The sequence below is a fragment of the Zea mays genome, chromosome 1 (genome assembly GCF_902167145.1).
Source record: "Zea mays cultivar B73 chromosome 1, Zm-B73-REFERENCE-NAM-5.0, whole genome shotgun sequence".
NCBI classification, from domain to species: domain Eukaryota; kingdom Viridiplantae; phylum Streptophyta; class Magnoliopsida; order Poales; family Poaceae; genus Zea; species Zea mays.
The window spans coordinates 222,016,361-222,040,100 of NC_050096.1; the positions used below are offsets into that span (position 1 = coordinate 222,016,361).

General features: G+C 43.5%; 1 long non-coding RNA gene across 1 annotated transcript; it reads right to left on the reverse strand.

The window, feature by feature from the left end:
• Positions 1–15,116: 15,116 nt before the first annotated feature.
• LOC109943742 (uncharacterized) lies at positions 15,117–16,407 on the reverse strand. Its single transcript, XR_002266824.2, has 2 exons — positions 16,229–16,407; positions 15,117–15,669 (listed from the first exon to the last, which is right to left on the reverse strand). It is a non-coding gene; the product is annotated as an uncharacterized lncRNA (long non-coding RNA).
• Between the last annotated feature and the right edge of the window lie 7,333 nt (positions 16,408–23,740).

Sequence of the window (23,740 nt, forward strand, 5' to 3'; positions counted from 1 at the left end):
GATCTTTCATGTAATAGGGGACATTTTGAGGGTCTCTGTCATGCTTGTCAGTTAGGCCGACATACTCGTCTCCCATTTACTACTTCTTCTTCTCGGGCTGAGCAGGCTTTTGATCTGGTTCATTGTGACCTTTGGACCTCCCCTGTACTCAGTCTTTCTGGTTATAAATATTATCTGGTGATTTTGGATGATTTTTCCCACTTTCTCTGGACCTTCCCGCTTCGGTTGAAGTCGGACACATTCACCACCCTCACACACTTCTTCACCTGGGTTTCCACTCAGTTTCGTCGCCCGGTCCGTGCTCTGCAGTGTGACAATGGCCGCGAGTTCGATAACAACGCCTCTCGCTCCTTCTTCCTCACTCATGGCGTCCAGTTGCGTCTCTCGTGCCCCTACACTTCTGCCCAGAACGGCCGAGCCGAACGTATGATCCGCACCACCACTAATATGCTCCGCTGTCTCCTCTTCCAGGCGTCTCTCCCTGCCAGCTACTGGGCAGAGGCCCTGCATACTGCCACCCACCTCCTCAACCGCCTTCCCTCGAAGGCGGTACACCACCCTACCCCCCACTTTGCCCTTTACGGCACCACCCCTTCCTATGACCACCTTCGCGTGTTCGGCTGTGCCTGTTACCCTAACACTTCCGCTACCGCTCCACATAAGCTTTCCCCTCGCTCCGCCCGCTGTCTCTTCCTTGGTTACTCCCCTGACCACAAGGGGTACCGGTGTTTGGACCTCACCTCCCACCGCATCATCATCACTCGTCATGTTGTCTTTGACGAAGATGTGTTTCCCCTCGCTGGCTCCACCCCACCCACCGATCTTGACTCCCTCCTCGAGTCCGATCCGGTTCCACCCCCACCTTCGGCTCCCCGTCTTGCGCCGTTACCTGCTCCTCGTGCGGCCCCCACGACCTCTTCCGCGCCACGCGCGGCCCCGTCGACCCCGCCTGTGCCACGCGCGGCCCCGTCGACCCCGTCTGCGCCACGCGCGGCCCCGTCGACCCCGCCTGCGCCACGCGCGGCCCCGATGCTCCTGCCTGCGCCACGCGCGGCCCCGTCGACCCCACCTGCGCCACGCGCGGCCCCGTCGACCCCGCCTGCGCCACGCGCGGCCCCGTCGACTCCGACACGATTCGCCAACCCCGCCCTCGTCTACCATCGTCGCGGCCACGCCACTACCTCGGCGCCCCCCGACGCGGGCCCATCGACGGACGCGGCCCGCTTCGCCGACCCCGCCATCGTCTATCACCGCCGTGAGCCGGCCCCTCCAGCCACTCCCGACATTCCGGTGGCTCCCTCCGAGTCGTCCGTATACCACCCGGTCGCCATCCACCGCGACCCCGGGCACGTCCACCCCATGGTGACTCGACGCGCTGCCGGCGTCCTCCGCCCCGTCGACCGGCTCATCCTGGCAGCCACCACGACCAGCACTCCACCCGACGCTTCCCCGGTACCCTCCTCCGTTCGCACTGCCCTCGCTGACCCACACTGGCGTCGCGCTATGGAGGAGGAGTACGCGGCCCTCTTGGCCAACCACACTTGGGACCTGGTGCCGCGCCCACCAGGCACCAACGTGGTCACCGGCAAGTGGCTATTTCGCCACAAGCTGACCTCGGACGGCTCCCTCGACCGCTACAAGGCCCGTTGGGTCCTTCGGGGCTTCACCCAGCGCCCTGGAGTGGACTACGACGAGACCTTCAGCCCTGTCGTCAAGTTCGCCACTGTTCGCGCCGTCCTCTCCCTCGCCCTCTCCCGCGACTGGGCGATCCATCAGCTCGATGTCAAGAATGCCTTCCTCCATGGCACTCTGACGGAGACTGTCTACTGCAGCCAGCCCACCGGCTTCGTCGACGCTGACCGTCCGGACCTGGTTTGCCGGCTGAACCGATCCCTGTACGGCCTCAAGCAGGCGCCACGGGCTTGGTACAGCCGCTTCGCCTCCTACCTGGCCTCCGTCGGCTTCGTCGAGGCCAAGTCGGACACGTCCCTGTTCATCTACCGACGCGGCGACGACACCGTCTACCTCCTGCTCTACGTCGACGACATTGTGCTCACGGCATCCACCGCCGACCTCCTTCACCGCACGATCGTCGCCCTCCAGCGGGAGTTCGCGATGAAGGACCTGGGGCCCCTCCACCACTTCCTCGGCATCACCGCCGAACGTCGGCCTCAGGGTCTCTTCCTCCACCAGCGCCAGTACGCCATCGACATCCTGGAGCGGGCTGGCATGTCTGACTGCAAGCCCTGCCCCACGCCTGTCGACACTCAGGCGAAGCTCTCTGAGGACGACGGGCCTCCGGTCGCCGACGCGACGTCCTACCGGAGTCTCACCGGCGCGCTCCAGTACCTCACGTTCTCCAGGCCCGACATCGCTTACGCCGTCCAGCAGGTGTGCCTGCATATGCACACTCCGCGGGAGCCCCATCTCACTGCGCTCAAGCGGATTCTCCGCTACCTCCGCGGCTCCCTCGACTACGGCCTCCTACTCCGCCCATCCCCGACGTCGGAGCTCGTGGTCTACACCGACGCTGACTGGGCTGGCTGTCCCGACACGCGCCGGTCCACCTCCGGCTACGCCGTCTTCCTGGGCGCCAACCTCGTCTCTTGGGCCGCCAAGAGGCAGCCCGTCGTCTCTCGCTCCAGCGCTGAGGCCGAGTACCGTGCCGTGGCCAACGGCGTGGCCGAGGCCTCTTGGCTGCGCCAGCTCCTCCACGAGCTTCACAGTCCCCTCCAGCGCGCCACCCTCGTCTACTGCGACAACGTCAGCGCGGTCTACCTCTCCACCAACCCCGTGCAGCATCAACGCACGAAGCATGTGGAGATCGACCTGCACTTCGTCCGCGAGCGTGTCGCTGCCGGTGACGTCCGTGTTCTCAGCGTCCCCACCACGCTTCAGTTCGCCGACATCTTCACCAAGGGGTTACCATCGAGTGTCTTTTTAGACTTCCGATCCAGTCTCAACATCTGTACAGGATAGAGTTGTGACTGCGGGGGGGTGTTAGACTACCCGTCTAGGGTTAGTGCTATTCCCACTGTAATGACCATTTTACCCCTGTGTGTAATGGGCCTGGCCCAGATATTCTCTCTATTAATATCACTCCCAACCCCTGTTTAGGGTATGGGTTCCTATTCTAACACGAGACAGTTTGAAAAATTCAAATTTCAAAATTCAAACATAGTTTTGCATAACAAGATGATTTCAAACTAAAACATTGTCAACTACAAAGTTTCATAAATCTTCAATACCTACAACTTTCATGTTGGTGGTTTTTCCTTTCGAAGTCGTTTTCAAAATTCAAATTTTAATTTTTTTAAATTCAGACGTAGTTTTCGTTGACAATATGACTTCAAATGAAAAAGTTGTCAACTATAAACTTTTATAACTTCTCAAGATCTATAAAGTTTATTTTGGTTGTTTGATGATTTGTTTATCTCAGATGATGGTTCTAACAATATGCACAAATTCTATACGTCTCTCTCGTAGTTTCATAAACTACGAGAGAGATATAGGTTTTATGAACAAATTTATTTTTATTTTGTCATATGAAGAAATGTTTAATATATAAATTGTACATCATGATGATTTATACAAATTTGTAGTTGAAAACTTTTTCATTTGAATTAATTTACTACTTTAAAATGTGATTTTTAAATTTTCTTTGCCTAGTGTTGGAGAAAAAAACACTCGGCAAAGAGCTCTTTGCCGAGTGTTTTATTTGTGACACTCGGCAAAGAGCCCTTTGCCGAGTGTCAAAAAAAGACACTCGACAAAGAAACTCTTTGCCGAGTGTCAAAAATAAAACACTCGGCAAAGAGCTTCTTCGCCGAGTGTTTTCTTTTACCGAGGATTTTTTGCGTGGCACTCGGCAAAGAGCTCTTTGCCGAGTGCCCGAAATAAAACACTCGGCAAAGAATATGGCACTCGGCAAAGAGCCAAATTTCGGTAGTGATGATTGTGACGCAATAGTGTCATGTGGTAAAGCTTAGGTGTAAAGTGCGAGTCATGCGAAGAGTGCTTTGGTGGGTATTTATGTCGAGTATACTTAAGTAGGTTTTATGTGCGTGATAAGTGTTGATATTAAGTGCTTGTGAAATGCTTGGTTTGGTGGACTCCAATACTGTTAAGTAAATGCATCGTTTTGTAAGGTTTAAAATTAAGATGAAGTATTGTGCAAGGTGATTAAGATGGTGAATTTGTAGGCAATGGATGGGATATATGGTGTAGTCTAAGTTCAAAATACAAGTTACGAGAAATAATAGTAGACATGTATATGTTGTATGGTCCAATTAATAATGTGCATGAATCTAGAGTTTTCCAAAGTCTAGCGGATAGGTGTTGTTAGTACTACGCATAATGAATTTATGTTTGTTTGTATGGAGTCGATACCCTGCTTTAATCATCTTTAAATTCTATATTTAGTGGTCATTATATTCTATATCAATTTTATGCCATGGATGAACTTTAATTGTCACTCTGAGTATCTGGGATCGAGCAACATCGATAGTTCTATTCCAATTGAAATATGAGATCTAAGTGATAAAAGAAGTGTATAAATACTTTGGGTATTTAGAGTGTTTAGAATGCAGTTTCACAGGGCTCTATACTACTAATAATGAGTGTCTATTGGAACTAAGAATAATGGGATGTTCATGTAAATGGTATGTTATGCAAGTTAGTCCCCATCATGCGGTTTAGGAAGCTGATTAATGTGCTCCTATTCTCATTCTAGATTTAGATGTCCCAGACTAATGAGTCTATGTTTAGTAGTTTTCTGGTGTTGAACTTTAGCTGAGGGAAGCAGAGCATGTATATAGTTTATCGTTTTCATCATGTCGGAGCTAGGTCAAGTTTAACTGGAAGAACACATTTGTTGTACTGGTATGTATAGTTTCTATCTTCTGCTGTTAATTTAGTTTTAGATAAGTTGGGTAGCTATGATTGTATTCTTGATGGCAATAAGTATTTTTAGTCTTCAATATTATACTTTAGATAAGAAGAACTTAGAATGTGTGTATATTTGTTGTTGCTTGATGTGTGAATTAGATCCGGCTAAACTAGAGTAGAGTGATTATTGTACCGAATGTTATACCGATATCTAGCTCATAAGTGTTGTCATGTTTCTCGCCATGAAGTGTTTAGTTCCCTTCTGGTAGCAGTATTTACCTTGTGCTATTCCTGCTCATACTCACTCATACACATTATGCATATCATATATGTACGCTTTATATTATTGCGATGCAAAGGATATGGCGTTGGAACCACTACAGAATGAGGTGGTGAATTTATTTCCAAAGATGATGGATCAATCTAACGGATGATCTAATCGAGTGCTAGAATGGGAGACACACGCCAAGCAAGTATCATCTAACAACACTAACATAGTGTTATCCCAGGCAAGCCCCGGTGTATTTAGCCTTTCCTTGTGTTCTAAATTTTTATCACTATATGCTGCATTAGGTGATAGGAGTTGAGTGACGAAACATTAGATGCATTTCCTTCCTTGGAATTTGATTATCATCGATACCTTTTTTTTAAAGAAAACTAATGATGCTTAGCCCTATCTAGAAAACTAAAAGTTGTTTCTTTTAAAAAGAATGATGTGTAACACTGGATATGGGTTTTATGAATAAGGAACTTGCAATAATGAAGGCATCACTCGCGATGATGAATTTATTATTCAAGTGTTGCACCTCTGTCAGGTACATGGTTTTGGGAGGTAAATAATAAGATGAAATCAGACATTGAGCAGGATAGGTCACCCGTCTGTGTCGTTTAAGGACCGCTCCGATTGTTGGCCTACTGATCTAGGGCCTTTTAGGTGGCCACATGCCTCGTCATGGGTAAGCCTTGCCTCGACCGGACAAATACCAGAAAGGCTGACACGCAATGGGATTGGAGAGATGGCGAGAATAACGTGTGCCCACCTGGCAAGAGGTTGGATGGTGGGGTAATGTGCTCTTAGTTGGCGTGAACCCATTATGGTCTTGAGAAACCCAGGTGCGGGTGGACATATGCATGGGTTAGGTGCTACATATGTCATGTGGTTGGAGATCCCCATCTAGGTATAACTCGATTCGGATTACCGTTACTTCTCAGATATGATGACTAGATCTTCAACCTTCATTGTATATAATAAGTGAAACTAAAGTTGGTAAAACAAAGCTAGTATAGGACAAGTGAATGCTTTAGATCAGGCATATCTAGAATCAAGAAAGAACTCAACCTACAAAATATAACTTTGGCTTAAGGATCTAATATTAGTAAGCTTTTCTGCAAAAAGAATCTTTGAAACTTGATAAGCTTTACCTTGAATCCCTTTAAGCCATCATACCCTTGAGAGTCTTTTCTTTAGTCGGGTAAGTCTTGCTGAGTAATTGCATACATAGGGTTTTATTCCCTATGTTGTTACAGGCTATGAATTTACTTTGATTGTGGTTGATGTAAAGTGCCAGTGGGCTCAGCCTTCTTATATAAGTATATCATGTCTATAGATTTCTTTATGAGGATTGTCGCTTAAGCTAGCATGTATTTCAAACTTGAAAATGTTTTATAACATTTCAAAATGTAATTCTTTTGAATCACTTTTGTAATCACTCTGATGATGTATATGTAAACCTATTGTAACTTGTAAAATTTTATAATAAAGAAATTTCAGTTGCAAATGTTGGTGTGTGATGTGTGTTTACTTAATCCTGCGATCTTGGTTATTAGTGGTTTATCCAAGGTCCTTAGAACACTCAGACAAATCATGTTAAGTTATTTGGTACACATGCATAGCCGTCTGAGGTCCTTGGACCATTGACATGTGCATGTGGGCCCTATAACTTGGGAGGTTCTGCGACACATACGCAGTGATCCAAAGAGTCTATCTTCTCATAAATCAATCCCCAAGAGCACCCATATCACAAGTACTCAAAGGTTCTCCACAAATCCACAAGAGAAGGGAAGTACTCAAGAACACAAGACTTCAGAGATTCAGCAAAAGAACAAATTGAGATTGAATCCAACCAAAACATGTGGGTCGTACCGGTGACCCTTCCTCGGATTAAACTTTGCAGAGCTAGAACACAATCGACAGTTACTAAATTGTTGTAGATCCCTAAGCTCAACTGGTGAATACTTAGAGAGAAAACTAGGAGTTCTAAAATGATTGCTCTAAACAAATGGAAGCTAAGAGATGTTGAACTAATAGCCCTATGTCTCTATTTATAGAGGGTTATTTCCATTCCTAAACTACCCCTATTGACATAGAGTCTATCCACTCCACCAGGGGAAAATAGACCAACTCCTAGGTTTTTGATCTAACACCCACACGCTCCACACGAAGTTGCTTCGCCTTGACACACCCTTCGTTGTGATGCCACGTGTCGCCATCGATTCCCTTTGAAACAGCCGCCACCGAGTTTTGAGGCCCAAACTCAGCAAAACCCACCATTCGTAGCGCTGGATGATTTTGAGGCTCAACCACCAAACCGCCGTGAGTATCGTACTGTGTACGCGTCCACCATGTCCTGGAGATGTGTCCTGTAAGTCCTCGACTGCGCCGGCAACACGACCCACTCTGCCACCTCACACGAGTGTGTGTTCCAGGTGTCAGCCACCACAGTTGGTCACCCGTCTGCTCCGATCCATCAGCCAAGACACAACATTCGTCCTTTACCGCTCCAAGTACATCAACACGAGCCCACACGACCTTCACCTTAGCCATCGACCATAGTCCCTGTGCTCCACACCTGCACACCACAAACTGATCGACATGGTTGCACATACACATAACTCACGCCTTGGTCAGACCATGACTCGACCCGAGAAGCTACCCGTTGACAATCTCTCATCATCAACCCAAACCACAAGGGACAAGTCAACCTTTTGTTCACAAATCGGTATTTTTCTGACCTCCGAAGGCCATGCTCAGAGCTTCGTCCTCCTTATTGTAGCTCCCGAGGATCTCATTGCATTTCTCCTCGATAGCCTCCAACCATTCGTCACATGGCTCTCCAAATTCACTCTCAAATTTGTATGTAAATTTCAATCTAACCAGCCCCTAATCTTCCTCTGAAGTGCTACCATTCATCATGTACCACCTCAAATCTATTCCTTAGAACTATTTGTTTTCAAATAAGACCCTTGGAAAAGTGTGGCAAATATTCCTTTGCATATAAGGTTTAGCTCTTTGTTAGTGCATTCATTCTTGGAGTATGATTTTTGTTTGTTAAGTTTTGGAAGGGTTTGTTTTCATATCCCATTAATATGAGGTTCTCATTATTCTTTCTTGGAAAAAGGACTCAAAACTTTATTTACTTTAAAAGTTAATAAATTTTTTTGGTAAATATTATTTCCCAAGTATCTTTAAAGTTTTCTAGAATTTGAAACAATGTGCTCATCCCTCCAAGAAAAGAATTTAGAAAAAGAAAAGGATTTGAAAAAGAAAATAAAAAAGAAAAAAGGAATTCTTTCCCCTCGGACGGCCCATGGCCGGAATCGGCTCAGCTCGCCCGTCAGCCGCACGCGCCCCTCTCTCTCTCACGATGACAGGTAGGCCCCCCTATTTCTCTGTCGCTTGGGGCCCGAGTGTCAATCACCCTCACTTCTTCCCTGGCCAGCTGCGCGAGCTTCGCTCAACGCCGCGCCATGCCACCCACGCCTCAGCCACTTCCATCGATCCCTTGCCATCTGGAGCTGGCGGCGATCTCCCCCTTCCTTTTCCCCGTGACCGCTCTCGGTTCTTTTCCCCGGTGTGAGTTTCTTTCCATTCTCTTCAATAAGTATCACCCGAGTCTCTGCTATCATTTGGATTTTCAATCACCAGAGATAGCCGCCGATTTGGAGCCTGATTCATCCTCCTTTCTCTTCTATAAGTATCACCTGAGCCTCTACTATCGTTTGCACGTCCGCACACGCTCGCCATCGACGTCACGCCACCACCGCCCGTGGCCAGACACCCCAGTGTCCCTCCAACTGCACCAAGGCCGCCACTGAAGTCTCTAGAGGCCATTGTTGCCTACCCGAGCTCCCTCTGCCTCAATTTTGCTCTCAGACGATGCCTCGACATCGCCGGAGTTCTATGGACCACCATCCACGTGGTCGAGTGATCCCACACCACACCATCGTACCTCGCCCTCGAGCTCGATAGAGTTCTCATCCCACCGCCGACCCGAGGTAGATGAAGCCCCTCTCTCTTTTTTTGTCCGTGCGGCTCATGACTCCCGAAGCCGAGCCGAGATTCCCTGGTCGTTGATCTCTGATCATGCAGTTAGTTTGTTTAAACTCGAGTTGACTCACCTGATCTAATCCTGACCCTCGATCCTGCATCAGACGGACGCCAATGACCCATACCCTTTCGTTCGAGCAGACCCGCTCTTTTTAATCCTAGCCCTTGGATCTCGATCGAACAAACACCAGTGGTTGATACCCTTTTAGTAGAGCCAATGGGCATTTCTTTTAAAAGGACCCCTGGTTTTATCTGTTTTCTCGATTAGGCCCTTCCACCTATTAAGACTCTCACTGATAGGTCCCTAGTTCTTACTGTTAGGCCCTTGGAGTCTGTTTTTCTTTATAATTTAACCCTACTTTAGTATTTTGGTCATAAAATGATCACTTCAAACCCAAATAAATCGGTTCTTATTTTGTTAGCTTCCTAGAATTATGCTAAACATTTTAAGATGATTTTTATAACAGTTTCATAATCTATAAAAATTTGGGTATTTCTAGATTAATAATGATAACTAGAAATATGTTTTCCTAGCTAAAGTTTTTAAAAATAAAAAAGAGAGGCTTTGTTTCTAAAACAAATCTAGGATCAATTAATAGACTGAGTGCCCTTCTTCCATGGGTTTATTTATATGTGCGTTCTCTTGTTTAATGATTGGTGTATGCTTATTGGATGTTGTATGTTTCTTTTATTTTGCATGTGTGCTATTAGAAGATACTTCCGTGATAGAAAATTAGGATCAGTTCGAAGAAGAAACTCAAGATTTCTGTGAAGAAGGCAAGTCGAGTTCTTCCCCTGCATTTTTATTTGATCCCAAGTCATCATGATAACTAAGTTTACCATTTTTATGATATCCATAACTTGATGGGATTACCTACTTAACATTTTCTAGTCTTCACTAACCCTTACCTTGATTAAACTTGGGTCTATGCTACGCTTATTAGTTTCTATTGAACTAGGATTAATGATGTCACTCCCTTTTATTCTATTAATGTTCCAAGAACAAAGTGCACACAAAAGACTCGTGCTGGTCTGTGGGGACGATATATGATCCTAGAGAGCTGCCAGGAGTAAGTATCGCTGGTCTAGGGATTGGACGGGGTGTTACAAAATGATATGCATTCGGTTTACCCCTAAAACCAGGTGTGGCACGTCAGCTCTAGCATCACCCATTCAGCAGCTAGCGGTCAGATGTTGCACGCTAGGTGTTCCTGAACATGATCCCTTGTACCAATGTGGGTACAAAAGACGTTGAAGGCAATTAAGGAGTCCTAAGCCTCGAAGTTCATGTAGCAAGTAGGCCTCTTGAACTGAAGCTCGACTGGATAGGCCTTTGAATTATACCCTTAATATCTTCTCTCTTTTCCAAATTATTCTTCATATAGAATCACCCTTTCATCCAAGCATTCGACCATTTGCTACGGTATGCAAGGGTGGGGAACTGTGCTTCCTTTCGATAAGTGAAGTTATAACATTAAGTTGTTATTAAGTCGATCCACCCCAAATGCCTTCATTTGATGGTGTAACTCATGGATCTGGCAGAATCATGTCACATTCGGCTCTATATCCTCGCTTTGTATAGCCCAATAAAGACCACGAGCCTCATGATCGAGTTGGGAGTATGTTGATGTAAATATATATATATTAAAGCTTTTCAGCACTCCTACCACCATCTTATATAAAACCAAAGCCTAGCCTTAAGAAAGCTTTGGAAAACAACAACTTCATCCTCCTTCAGCATTAGTGTTGTGTCCTCGCCCACAAGTCGAACTAAATCAGCATCACTGATATAATGAGTATTCGTTAGTACCTGAATATGCCCACCCTTAGTTGTTGATTTTTGGAAGGCCGCACATGGATTGGCTTCATGGGCTAGATATCATTATTGTCCTCCTCGATGTCTAGATCTTCACTATCATCTTCCGACCCCTCAGCCGGATCGCCAGAACGTCTACGGCACTTGGCCCCGCCGCCTTAGTCAAAAGTCTGCTCTCGTTAACCAAAGCCTCCTCTATCATCCCAGGAACATTAGAGGCCATCACCAAGGCGAGTTTAGAGGCCACCTTCTCGCCTGCCATCTCTAGGAGACAGTGAAGTTGCTAGCAAGAGCAAAATGCTCTGCTAAAAAGGGGCGCTAGTTCGAAGCAAGCTTCAAAGACAAAGAAAAAACTAGCAGCAGGGCACAACAGCAGTATTGAGGATGTTCATCCTCGAAAGGCTGGCAGGTAGACAAGATCAAAGGAAGGGGCTTTGGCTTCATGGCGTCGACATACAAAGCAGAAGAGGAAAAGAAGAATCCAGAAACTTGGCCAGTATGATAGAAAGAGAAAAGATAGCTCTGCCCTCACAAATTTTATTAATCATGTAAATAGGGCTTGTGGGCACGTTTGTAATTTCATACGGAACACGGAACAATGCCATGCATTAGGACGTAGGTGCCAAACGGATAGCACTAGAATTCCTCCGTCTTCGAAGGTGTTTTTATCTTATCTTCACATAACCATTCAATATGAAATGAAATAAAATGTTTACATTAGTTTGTTGTATTGTTTTATAGTGCCTCAAATAATTAGTGATATTATTCATCCCTATCCTTCTCCCTTAATTAATCCCTTCATAAAAGGAATTTGTTAAAGGTACCATGTAAAACTAACTCATTTGTGTTATCTTGTTTTTTATTTCAAAAGCATGTGACCAACAACGCCGTGCCCCTATAAATAAGTGAACAATACCCATGCATACGACACCTTGGGACGGGGAATTCACGTGATCACACAACCTTCGAAGGCCGAGGCATCACTCACACCTTCGGACGCTCTATGTACGTTCTGAATGTATTTTGAAATCTACGAGCATAATCGCTTTCATGTATGTATTGACACACAAGAAGAATTCAATGAAGAAAATAAAAGAATTGACTAAATGTTGAGTTTTAATTCATTTTCCATGTTTTGATTACTACATGTTCAATTAGTCATCATTTTTATCCTTCTCCTCTTGCCTTTTCTTGTTTAATGACAAATGGAGAATGTGATATTGTTTTATTTGCGTTGTCATGTTATGGTTTCTTACAAACGCTTGAACAGGTGACCAGGGTTCTAAACAACATTTAGTAGCACCAATATAGGTCCAATATAGGTTTTTGTTAGGGTCTGCTGTTACGATATTACCAATTATATTGTTATTGTTACTAATTATGCTTAGGACTAGCCCTAGAGCCATGCAACAGAGGCGACCGCTAGGGGCCAGGAAGAAGAGGGGTCCAACATCTAATAGAATAGTAGGGATGTTGTAAAGTTGCCAGGCTAGAGCTTCGGTTGAAGGCCTCCTACACCGCTACACTGCTAAATTTTTGTACAAAAAATTATTCATGAGAACTCATCCGATGTAGAGATCATGATTTTTATTCAGAATTAAAGGTGTTGCAAGTGAGTTTGCCAAATTATTCGATATCAGGCATGAGATTCTAAAGTTTGTTATAGATGCAGATTGCTATCCAAATGTTTCAATTGCCTATCGAACTCTCTTAATTATACATGTGACTGTAGCTTCGGCTGAAAGAAGTTTCACAAAATTGAACTTGTTGAAGAACTATCTGAGATCATCTATGCCACAAGAAAGGTTAAATGACTTGGCTATGTGCTGTATCGAGAAAGATATCTTGGACACTATTGGCCTCAGTACACATCAAGAAATGCTTGAAAATGTATCTTTTCATAAGAAGCAATGGAGTTCTATTCTTCATTAATTAAGGTAATCGTATTAGCTCCAAAATACAAATATATTGTTATTTTGGTTGAATTTATTCCTCAATAATTACCAGACATGTTAAATTAAGTATAGCAATGCATTTGTTTTTGTTTTTAATTAAAATTAGCGTGTATATAATAATAATAATAATAATAATAATAATAATAATAATAATAATAATAATAATAATAATAATAATTTTATATAGTCTAGAGAGCTCATAACAATTAGTTCACTTGGACCTTCAAAATCATAGGACCTGGGCTGATTACGCTATTCTAAACACCAGTATTTGGTTTGGCCTAAAATATAAGTCGCTGCTGCTAAAATTGAACATGGAAAATATTCATTCCTAGCTCTGAATAACTATAATTTATGCGTCTTGGTTATGATCTTTAATTAATAGACGATGTAACAAACTATTAAATCTTTTTTGAATTGGTTGATTTTGAGTGTTGAAGGAATATGATGTCGATTGTAGCCGTGAATATGTTGATTATTTTAATAAATGTTAAGTAATGGACCTAGAAATACGTTTCTTCTATCCTTATACATATGTTTGATGATTTTATTTACAAATTTTTTATATTAACATGTTTTGCTACATTTTTTATGTTTTGTAACAAAAACCATTAAATGATATTGGCCCTGTTTGGCACAGTTGCTGCTCGTTAAAAAGCAGCTTATCTGATAAGCTGGTAAAAAGCAGCTGCTGCTTGTTGGCTGCTTTTAGTTCATTTTGAGAAGCAACTGAACTGATAAGCTGCTGCAGAAGCTGTCTGTTTGGTAGAACTTCTGCTTAAATTTGTGAAGAAGTTAAAAATAAGCTGTGCCAAACAGGACCATTATCAGCTATAGCTTTTATAGCTTCTGGAAAAGTCTACTATTTATTTAGTATAATAAATTTTAGTTTTAAATCTAATTAAATTTAAACGTATTTGACTTTTTGAAATACGATACATCTGATCGGAGTACTTGCAGCCAGAAGCATGTCAAAGTTACCATGCAATACAGTCACAAGTTTGAGCGTGGGCTGTTTGAGCCTGAGCATGACTAGTAAATCCAGACGCGCCTTCCGCTGCTGGATGGTCCAGAACCGACTTCGTATCATCCGGCATCGACTCCGACGGGCACCGTTTGTGGCTGTGGAGAGGCGTAGCAGCCCTAGCAGGAGTTGATGAATTGATGCTGCTTTTTGGGATCTCGGTCTTATTCGACGAGGAGACGCAAGAATTGAATCGAACAGTTCCAACTACGGGTCTCTGTCTACCGTTATATCGATATATCATCCATCGATCGTGCTATGGACAATATTATCGATCTTCACCAGCTTTTTATTTAGCGCCAGTCTACAACCACTTTAACATCACATCAGTTTTTCTTTCACAAAAGTTGATATAAAACACATTGTTTCGTTGAAATAAAAAATGCATCGGTCACATAAACAAATAAATTTATATAATTCAGGAAAATAATTTAAAACTACATAACTTAAACATAAAAATTAAAATTTCATAATTCATACATAAAATCCAATTACCATGGTGAAGATCTTAGATATATATGCTCAATTAAATTATTTTGGAGCTGATCATGAACCAAAATAGCATACTCAAGTTGAAGCATGACTGCAAAACTCGCAAGTGCTTCAAGGGTGATAGTTTGTGATGTAATGGAGGATTCAACTGTCTCATAGCCGTCCATAACATATGCTCCTCCACACTTATCCTTTAATGATCATATTATACAAAGTGATAAATGTCTGTATGATCGCATCAATACTTGGTGAAAAAATTATAATAATCGCGGATAGCGAAAACATAAAAGCGAGCCTTGAGAACCCCAAATACTCTCTTTTGTGTGCCCTCTTAGCATACAACAAACATCAATTTTTTAGAGTTTGTGGAAGGAGAATGGTCTTCTCAAACACTGGTCACAGCCTCACAGGGGTAGATGGCATCGACGAGATAGTGCCTTGGTTGTACTTATGTTCATTCACCGTGAAGTTCACATCCAGTAATACCCCTTGAGCACATTAGCAAACAACAACGACTGGTTCAACACGCTGACGTCGTTGTTTCACCCTACTAACCCAAAAAAGTAAACCAAATCTATATGTCATACAAGATAACCGTCTCGAGCACGAGGATCGTAGATCTAATGTCACCCCTAGTAATTTGTCTTTTCCATCCAACGGGATAGTTCCCTCACTTTTAATACATGCAATTTATATACTAAGAAACTCTCTCTCCCCCTTTGCTAAAAGACATCTAAGATCGTCAATACTAGGACAACTACTATACTCATCACCAAAATATGAAATGAAACCCCTACATAAATGTTCAAGGCATTATAATACCGAGCTTTTCTCTATTTTTAAATACTTATCAATGGAGTCGGCAACACTACTTTATACGAGCATGCGCATGGCAGCATTGCATTTTTTTATGGGAAGAAACCGTTATGGTTGAGTGCATTCAATCTAATAGTAAAATAGAGAAAATGTCCACCCAACCTCTCCAAGATTCGAAGGAAGATACTCCTCTGCATGTGGTACCTTCAACGGATGAGTTATGGGCGACTTCACGATCCCGATCGATACAAGCTTCGCTGCTATGTCCTTCATCTTCCTCTTGTTGTAGACTCGAATGCAAGATTCATCATCGCTTCCATCATAGTTTGACGCAACATATCGAGTACTCCGTCTTCGACCATCTCAATGTTGGAGCCCGAAGAAGACATGACAAGAGTTATTTGGTGGAGCGAAAGGATAGATGGAGTAAAATAAGAAATAGTAGGAGTATAAATGGAAAGTTAAAGGTGTGAATGAACTTATACACCTGTCTCTATTTATAGACTGAATTTCATTATTTTTTAGAAAGAATAGAATTTGTTTTTCGTTTTTTGGGACTTGAAATGGTTTTAAACGGTGTAGACTAATCAAACGTGTCACGTGACTAAAAGAGATCGGTACTGATGTCGATATCAACCAGACCGTCTAAAAAATATACGGACCGATCGATCGATCGGTACTGGTTTTAATCCGACGGGCCATATCGATCGTCGACTCACCAACGTCACTAGTTAGTAATGACCACTGTTTCAAACCAACCTTAAAATCATATCGGTGTTTACTCCACTGACTCGGAGGCAGCACCTGCTAGAGGAGACAAGACTGAATTGCACCGCAGCAGCGACGACTGTGCATGCTGCAGGAAGGAGAAAGCGAAGCGGATAAACGACTGCGCTGTGCGCGTCACCCACCTGTTGGACGCCAACGGTTTCGGATCCCCGGTGACTCTGACTCGAATCGAGAGCTCTTCTTTTGCAGGTTGCTGCCACTCCCTCGACCCCCAACCTGAAGAAAAAGAAGCAGAGCGATTAGTACCCGTGGGCCGTGGCCCGCTCACCGTTAAGGTCGTCGCTCGCTGCTGCCATGCCGTGAGCAACAAAATCACTCCATCCCTTTAATCCCCATCTATTACGTTTGAGTTTGCTGACGCCTGGTGAGGCCCACACGCTAGCTTTACGTCGTTTGGACGGCACATCAGCCAGTGGCGGTTGTTAACAATCGTTTGCTCCCGGCAGCTCGGCCGTCGTCATCGCCCCTGGCCTGGCCAGACGTCAGATAAATACTCAGTAGTTTTAGTCTTTAGTACTATTACTATCGAATCGAATCATGGCATTAATCTCAAACAAATATGAGCGGTGACACAAGAATTGGTGTGGTTGGATGAGACGGTGCAAGCATCGAGGTTGATGAAACACTAATAAGATAGTTTTATAACAGAGTGTATTCAATTGCATACTTTTCAGTACTTTCTAGGCTTAAACCAACAAAAAAACATTAATAGTCTAATTATAGCAGTAGAGCTTGACGAAACTCCAATCCACAAGCATCCACAAGTAGTGAAAAATAAAGTAAAAGGGATATAGTAGTTTGCATCCTTAACACATGCGAAATAGCAACAAATATCATAAATATTCTCAAACCCAACCCGTCCACTCAGAATCATATCTTATATCTCACCACTCATCATCCCTTACAACATCCTCTGTCTCTTAAGTCTAAGCGACGATACAGTCTTTTCGCATGCCCCTCACCTTGGTATCCTACAAAGTTTTGTAAATTATCAGTTTATCAACAATTATAGCAACCTGAAAGGTCACATTTGAAAACATCAAGACATTGATTCTAAAAACAAAGTGTGAACATGAAGTTTCTAAAGGTCTGATGAACGAAACAAAGAAGCTTTAAATTAAACAACATGGATGTATTTTTCCTTTTTTAAGAGGTGTAATAACTTAATGTAAAGTTAACTTGGAAGGATAGATTATTTTCACCATAGAATGCATATGTTTTTTCATTCTTAAAATTATCCAGAGTTTTAGAGCCTTATACAACATGTTCAGACTTTGATAGCCTGAGAGCATTATTTAGTATTTAGAAGCCTGAGGTATAGAGAAAATGGAAGATTGTATTAGTATAAATCTAGATCAAACATACCACATGTTCAATCTAGGAATGAATAGATCAAACTTACATGCACAAGAATCAGCCTCCATTCTCCATCCACAACTTTTGTATCTTGGCACCGTGCTAGTACTAATCCTTGTCTACCACAGGAAAGACTGTGATGGTAATCATGTGCTGCATGACAGCGACCTACCATAATATTCATGTTTAAAAAAAGACTTAATACCAGCAGAAGGAACCTAGTAATGGATAAAACAAGTAAAGATTAGTATCGGCCAAACAAGCTCATAAACCATGCATATGCCACAAATCCATAAAGCATGAGAAGTAAACAAACATGTAAATATGAAGGACATTGTCATCATAGAACTAGCATACTGGATTTGTCATTAATAGAACCATATTGAAAGGATTATCAATTTTGTGATGGTCCAGCACCGATGTCTAACCAACACTCTACCATATATATTTTCATCAATTAACACATTAATAGGTAGAACAGTTGCTAGATATATATATACCTTAGATGAAATAAATGGTGTTTTGTTGAGGTCAAAGCATTCTAAAGGAAGATACCTGAAAAAGAATAGAAAAAGAAGTGTAATGAGACATGTTTGTCATTCTAAAGGAACAATGGCCTATAATTCTTCAGTGTAGAATACACGCACATCTAGACTAATTAATCACTGGCATTTGGAATGCATGACTTGCCTCAACCATAGGCTTTGCAACTGCCTCATACACACGTTTTTGTGAAGCACTTTCACTGAAGACCTCATCAAATTTGTAGGACTCACAGCTCCAGGAAAATGAAGTGGAGGTCTACCATATATCTAATGGCTAGAGAATTAGAGGACAACAAATCAACAACCACAATTCTAAGAGCAACAATTACAAGAGTGAAGAATAAATAAACAAAAGTGGCAAGTAAATAAAAAAGTATGAAACCTAAATTTACCTCTAATTCCCATGAAAGTACCCATTCCAACCAGTTAATCAAACGACACATGGACCAACCAGTCAATCAAACGAATCAGTTCTAGCGCACCAAGCAACCCAAGCGACGCTTGGAGATTTGGTACGGTGTCGTTCGGTTGAGGAGTCGGAGAAATGGCTGACCTTGAGGGAAGAGGACCAACTGATGCCCACCGCCATCGTACGCCTAGGGACTCCATCGCTGCTACGGGGCATGAGGAGCGGAGGGGAAGCCGAGGCACGAGGAGCTTGTCCATCACGATGAACTAGTGCTCATAGTCGCACCCGGGGAACATGGCGCCATCTTCGTGGACACACAGTCCCCTCCCACGCCGGGCCACATCGAGCTAGAGCCATCCCCACCAGGCCGCCATGCTAGAAGCCAAGGCAGGAGGCCATCGCGATGATGGCTGGGTGTAGCTACAGCCACTACTCCTAGGCAGCACCACGACAGAGGATCACAGAGAGGGAGAACGAAGAGGCGTGAGCCCCCAGGTGGCGACGGTGGCCATGGTGGAAAAACCCTAGCGGGGAGGGCGGGGATAGTGGGGAGTGTGCGGCGAGATGAGGCACGAAGGGGGTTTCGGGGCGGTGACAATCTCGGGGGACGGGCGGGCGCGAGGCGTGGACGGCTAAAACGATAGGAATTGTGTGATTAACTGTTGTTGCATTTCCTTCCTTGAAAATTTGAGTACCATTCCTTGTTACCTGATTTATTCAAACAAGTTTTAATGATGCTTAGCCTTTCTTAGAAAACAAAATGTTTTGTTTTAAAAAGGTGGTGCTTCACACTGGAATGGGAGTTTTTCCAAAGAAAACCTATGATGGTGAATCCATCACTGTCGTGATGGATTCAACACCTGAAAAGAGTACATATGACAGGTACCAAGTCTTTGGTTATAAGCTTATAAGATGAGACCAAATGGGTGACTTGCACAAGAAGACAGTCTCGGTGTTGTGTCTCCGTCTAAGTCGTTTAAGGACCAAGCCAAATGTAGGCTTGATGATCGAGGACCTTTTAACTGGCCACATGCCTCGTCATGGGTAAGCTTTGCCTCGGTCGGACCAATACCAGAAAGGCTACCACGCAATGGGAGTGGAGAGATGGTGAGAGCAGCGTGTACCCTCTGTGGCAAGAGGCTGGACGGTGGAGTATCTGTGCTCTCGGTTAGCGTGAACCCGTTCTGGTCTTGAGAAACCTAGGTGCGAGTTGACATATGCAAGGGTTAAGTGCTACATCTGTCATGTAGTTGGAGATCCCCATCTGGGTATTAATCGATTCAGATCGCCGTTACTTCTCAGACATGAAGACTTGTCACTGACCTACACCGTAGTGACAAGTAAACTCAGAGTGTGGTAAAAGATGGCTAGTGTAGGCCAAGTGATTGATCTAGATAAGGAAAGAAATCTAGATTCATAAACTTACTTAACCTAACAAGTAAAAATTATTCATAAGGACCAACTTTAGTAAGCTTTGTGCAAATTGAGTCATTGGTTATTGCTAAACCTTACCTTGACTCCTAAAGGCCAGCATATCCTTGAGAGTCTTTTATTTTAGTTGGGTAAGACTTGCGAAAGTACACTTCATACTTAGGGTTTTCAAACCCATGTTGTTGTAGGTGAAGAAACTACAGAGTTTTGCTGCTTCTGTTCCAAGATCGTCCTGAAGTAGGAGGATGAAAACTAAGTAAAACTTATGGAAGGTGTTTACCTTCCTGTGATGTAATAAGTAGAAGCACTCGTACCCTTATATTGTAATAATCACTCTTTCTATATTGTACCTATTAATGTAAATTAAGTTATTGTAATCCTTTCCGCCTTTACTCTGATGTTGTGTAATGTCTATGATATATATGGGATGTATGCTCTTGGGATATGTTGAAGAAGATGCAGGAAGCAGGTCCTATCGAGCTATTGGGTGCATCTGCATGACTGTCGAAGGTCCTCAGGACATGGACAGCTGCCTAGTATCTTGGGAGGTTCCGTTACATAGAACCAGGGAGGCAGAGCCATGGTGCATGGATGGTCTATATTAGAGTCTTATAGAGTAGTAGAGATTACACCATACATTAGAGAATTACATTATCCTCCTACATTGATTTTTTAAATATTTTTTTAAAAAAGTCCAAAAATAACATCTATATTGATTTTAGAATTTTTTTTCTTTGTTTAAAAATATTTCTAAAAGTAACAATATATAATTTTTTTTAAAAAAAATAACCGGTTTCATGGCACCACCCCCTGATGCAGCTAAAGAACACTGCCATGTCAACCCGTTAGCCTATAAATGTGGTAGGTCCTACGCGGGTAGACTGTCGCTCTGTCTGGCATGGCAACAGATCTCGCCTATGACCCCCTCCTTCCATCCATATCTTCTTTCAACCTCTTTTTCTTATTTCTCCATTCTTTCGTCTTCCTCTCAACAAGCTCTACCGATCTTCCCGAGCCACATCATCACAAGGAAAAGGAGTTGGTCCTTCCAAGATTCCTTGATTAGAGCAAAGTAATGTCTCTCTTATTTTTTGTTTCCACGGTAAAAATTTAAGATTACCTTTAATTGCTAGGGTAAAAAATCATATTTGGATAGAGATGTAAAAGATTCTAGGTAGATCGGATATGTTATGAAACTTTGGTTGAATGTCGTTACATGTGGTCTATGTTTAGGTTAGTTATTTAGTTAGAAATTTGAGTTGGCTTATATTTAGGTTAAATTAGGTTAGTATCTTTAGGTTTTGGTTTGTTAGTAATAATCTTTAGTTTTAGGGTTAGTTTTAGTTTGTTAGTATAGCTTATATGTCTATATGAATTTGAAATGCTTAGATTGTTGTATAAGACAAAAAAAATTGTTCTTTTAGAACCCTCATTTTTTATAGATGTGGGACATATGGTGGAAGTAGAAGTGGCGAAAACACAAAAGTCCTAGAGATTTATATCCATATGCATCTTGCAAGGATGCATTTGTCCCTCCTGAGATTCAAATGCTTAACTGTGACTCTAGTGAGCTAGCCCATGTGTCTCAATTGAGGCATCTAGACATATCTAAAGGACCTGTGAGGCGACTAGAGGGGGGGTGAATGGGAGCCACAAAACATTCTCTATCCAAGAGAGCACGATAACTTGTTTCCAACTTCAACACAAACCCCATGGGATACCCAAAGCAGTGATGCACTGTATAGATAAATCCAGTGTCGAGTGACTATACCAAAATGGTAGAGGAAAGCCAACAAACTTGTTAGCAGAAAACAAGAAGCAAAGTTGCAAAAAGGGATGAGCGACAGTGCTGCTCTGAAGGCCAGCAGTGCCGCACCTTAAAACCTCAGAATCCTCTCAAATTTCATAGATATTAAGCACATGAAAAGAAGATGTTTTGTGAAGTTTGATCAAGATCAAAACCACACAAACAGATCTAAAACCTAGTGTTTGCAGTAATCTAGAGAGTGATCTTTACCCCAAGGCAATACCAAAACAATCCCCAACTCAAGAATTCAATTATTCTCATAAATACCAAAGAGGGGTTGGGAGAGTGAAAGGGAAATGTGCCCTTGGGCAATTTCTATTATGTTTTGGTGATTAAGTGCCCAACACATTTAAATAAGTCTTTATGTGCTAAATGAAGAGAGAAGTGCAAATCGAAGAGAAGGTATGTTTCTAGACTTAGTACATAGTTTTTAAGTACTAATATGTTTTATCTAAGTGCCAGAAACAGTGAGAAGAAAAGAAGAAAAGAATTGCAAATGACATGGCTTGGTGCAGCCGAAGTCCTGCTCGGTCTCGCACACCGGACTGTCCGGTGGGGCACCGGACAGTGTCTGGTGCGCCAGGCCAGCCTCTGGTGAACATGCCACTCTCGGGAAAAATCAGCGGCGTACGGCTATAATTCACCGGACTGTCCGGTGAGCCAACGGTCGGCCGCGCAATCCGCGGGCGACGCGTGGCCCGCGCCAACAGTCGGCAGGGGGCACCGGACTGTCCGGTGTGCACCAGACAGTGTCTGGTGCGCCATCTGGCCCGGAGATGCAACGGTCGTCTGCGCCAGAATAGGAAGGAGATCGGCACCGGACCGTCTACATTGACTATCCGGTGGCGCACCAGACTGTCCGGTGCGCCACCCAACAGAAGGCAAGGATAGCCTTCCTTGTTGGCCTCCAACGGCTCCTAGCTGCCTTGGGGCTATAAAAGAGACCCCTAGGCGCACGGAGGAGTCACCCAAGCTTACAAGAAACATTCTAAGACTCCAAGACTCCAACTTCGCGCATTTGATTCTTTGAGATAGTGACTTGAGCTCCATTTGAGTTGTGAACTCCGTGGGTTGTGTTTTGAGCTCAAGTTGTGACTTGTGTGCGTGATTGTGCTGTGTTTTGAGTCTTGTGTGTGTTGCTCTCCCCTCCCTTACTTCTGTGCTTCTTTTGTGATCATCATTGTAAGGGCGAGAGGCTCCAAGTTGTGGAGATTCCTCACAAACGGGAGAACGACTAAGAAAGGAAAAACCGTGGTATTCAAGTTGATCATCGGATCACTTGAAAGGGGTTGAGTGCAAACCTCATCCATTGGGACGCCACAACGTGGAAGTAGGCAAGTGTTACTTGGCCGAACCACGGGATAAAAATCACGTGTCTCTTGTGTGCCTTCTCTTTGATTGTCTGTGTTCACAAGAGTTTGTTTCAAGCTACTTAGCCGTTCTAACTTTAATAACTAAGTTTTGTGGCTATTAGTGTTGAATTTTACAGGATCACCTATTCACCCCCCTCTAGGTGCTCTCAATTGGTATCGGAGCCATTCTCTTCATCTAAGGGACTAATCGCCCGAAGAGATGGATCCTAAGGGAAAGGGGATGGTGGTCAACAACAAGGAGAAGGAGTCCCTCTTCAACGAGCCAAGGGACGATAAGCCCACTGACTTAGGATCGAGTCCCAAGAAGAGGGACGGGAAGAAGAAGAGGCGGATCAAGAAGATCATTTACTACGACAGCGACGCCTCCTCTTCTTCACCAAGAGACGACGACGACGATGACTCGTCTAAAAAGAAACCGGTTAATCAAAACTATTCATTTTATTACTCTCGTATTCCATTCAATTCCAATGCTCATTTGCTTTCAATTTCTCTTGATAAACCTCCACACTTTGATGGAGAAAACTACTCTTTTTGGAGTCACAAAATGCGTAGTCACTTATTTTCTCTCCATCCTAGTATTTGGGAGATAGATGAAAATGGAATGCATTTCGACAGTACGGATAACCATGTGTTTATTAACGAGCAAATTCATAAGAATACACAAGCTACCACTGTTTTGCTAGCATCTTTGTGCAGGGATGAATACAACAATG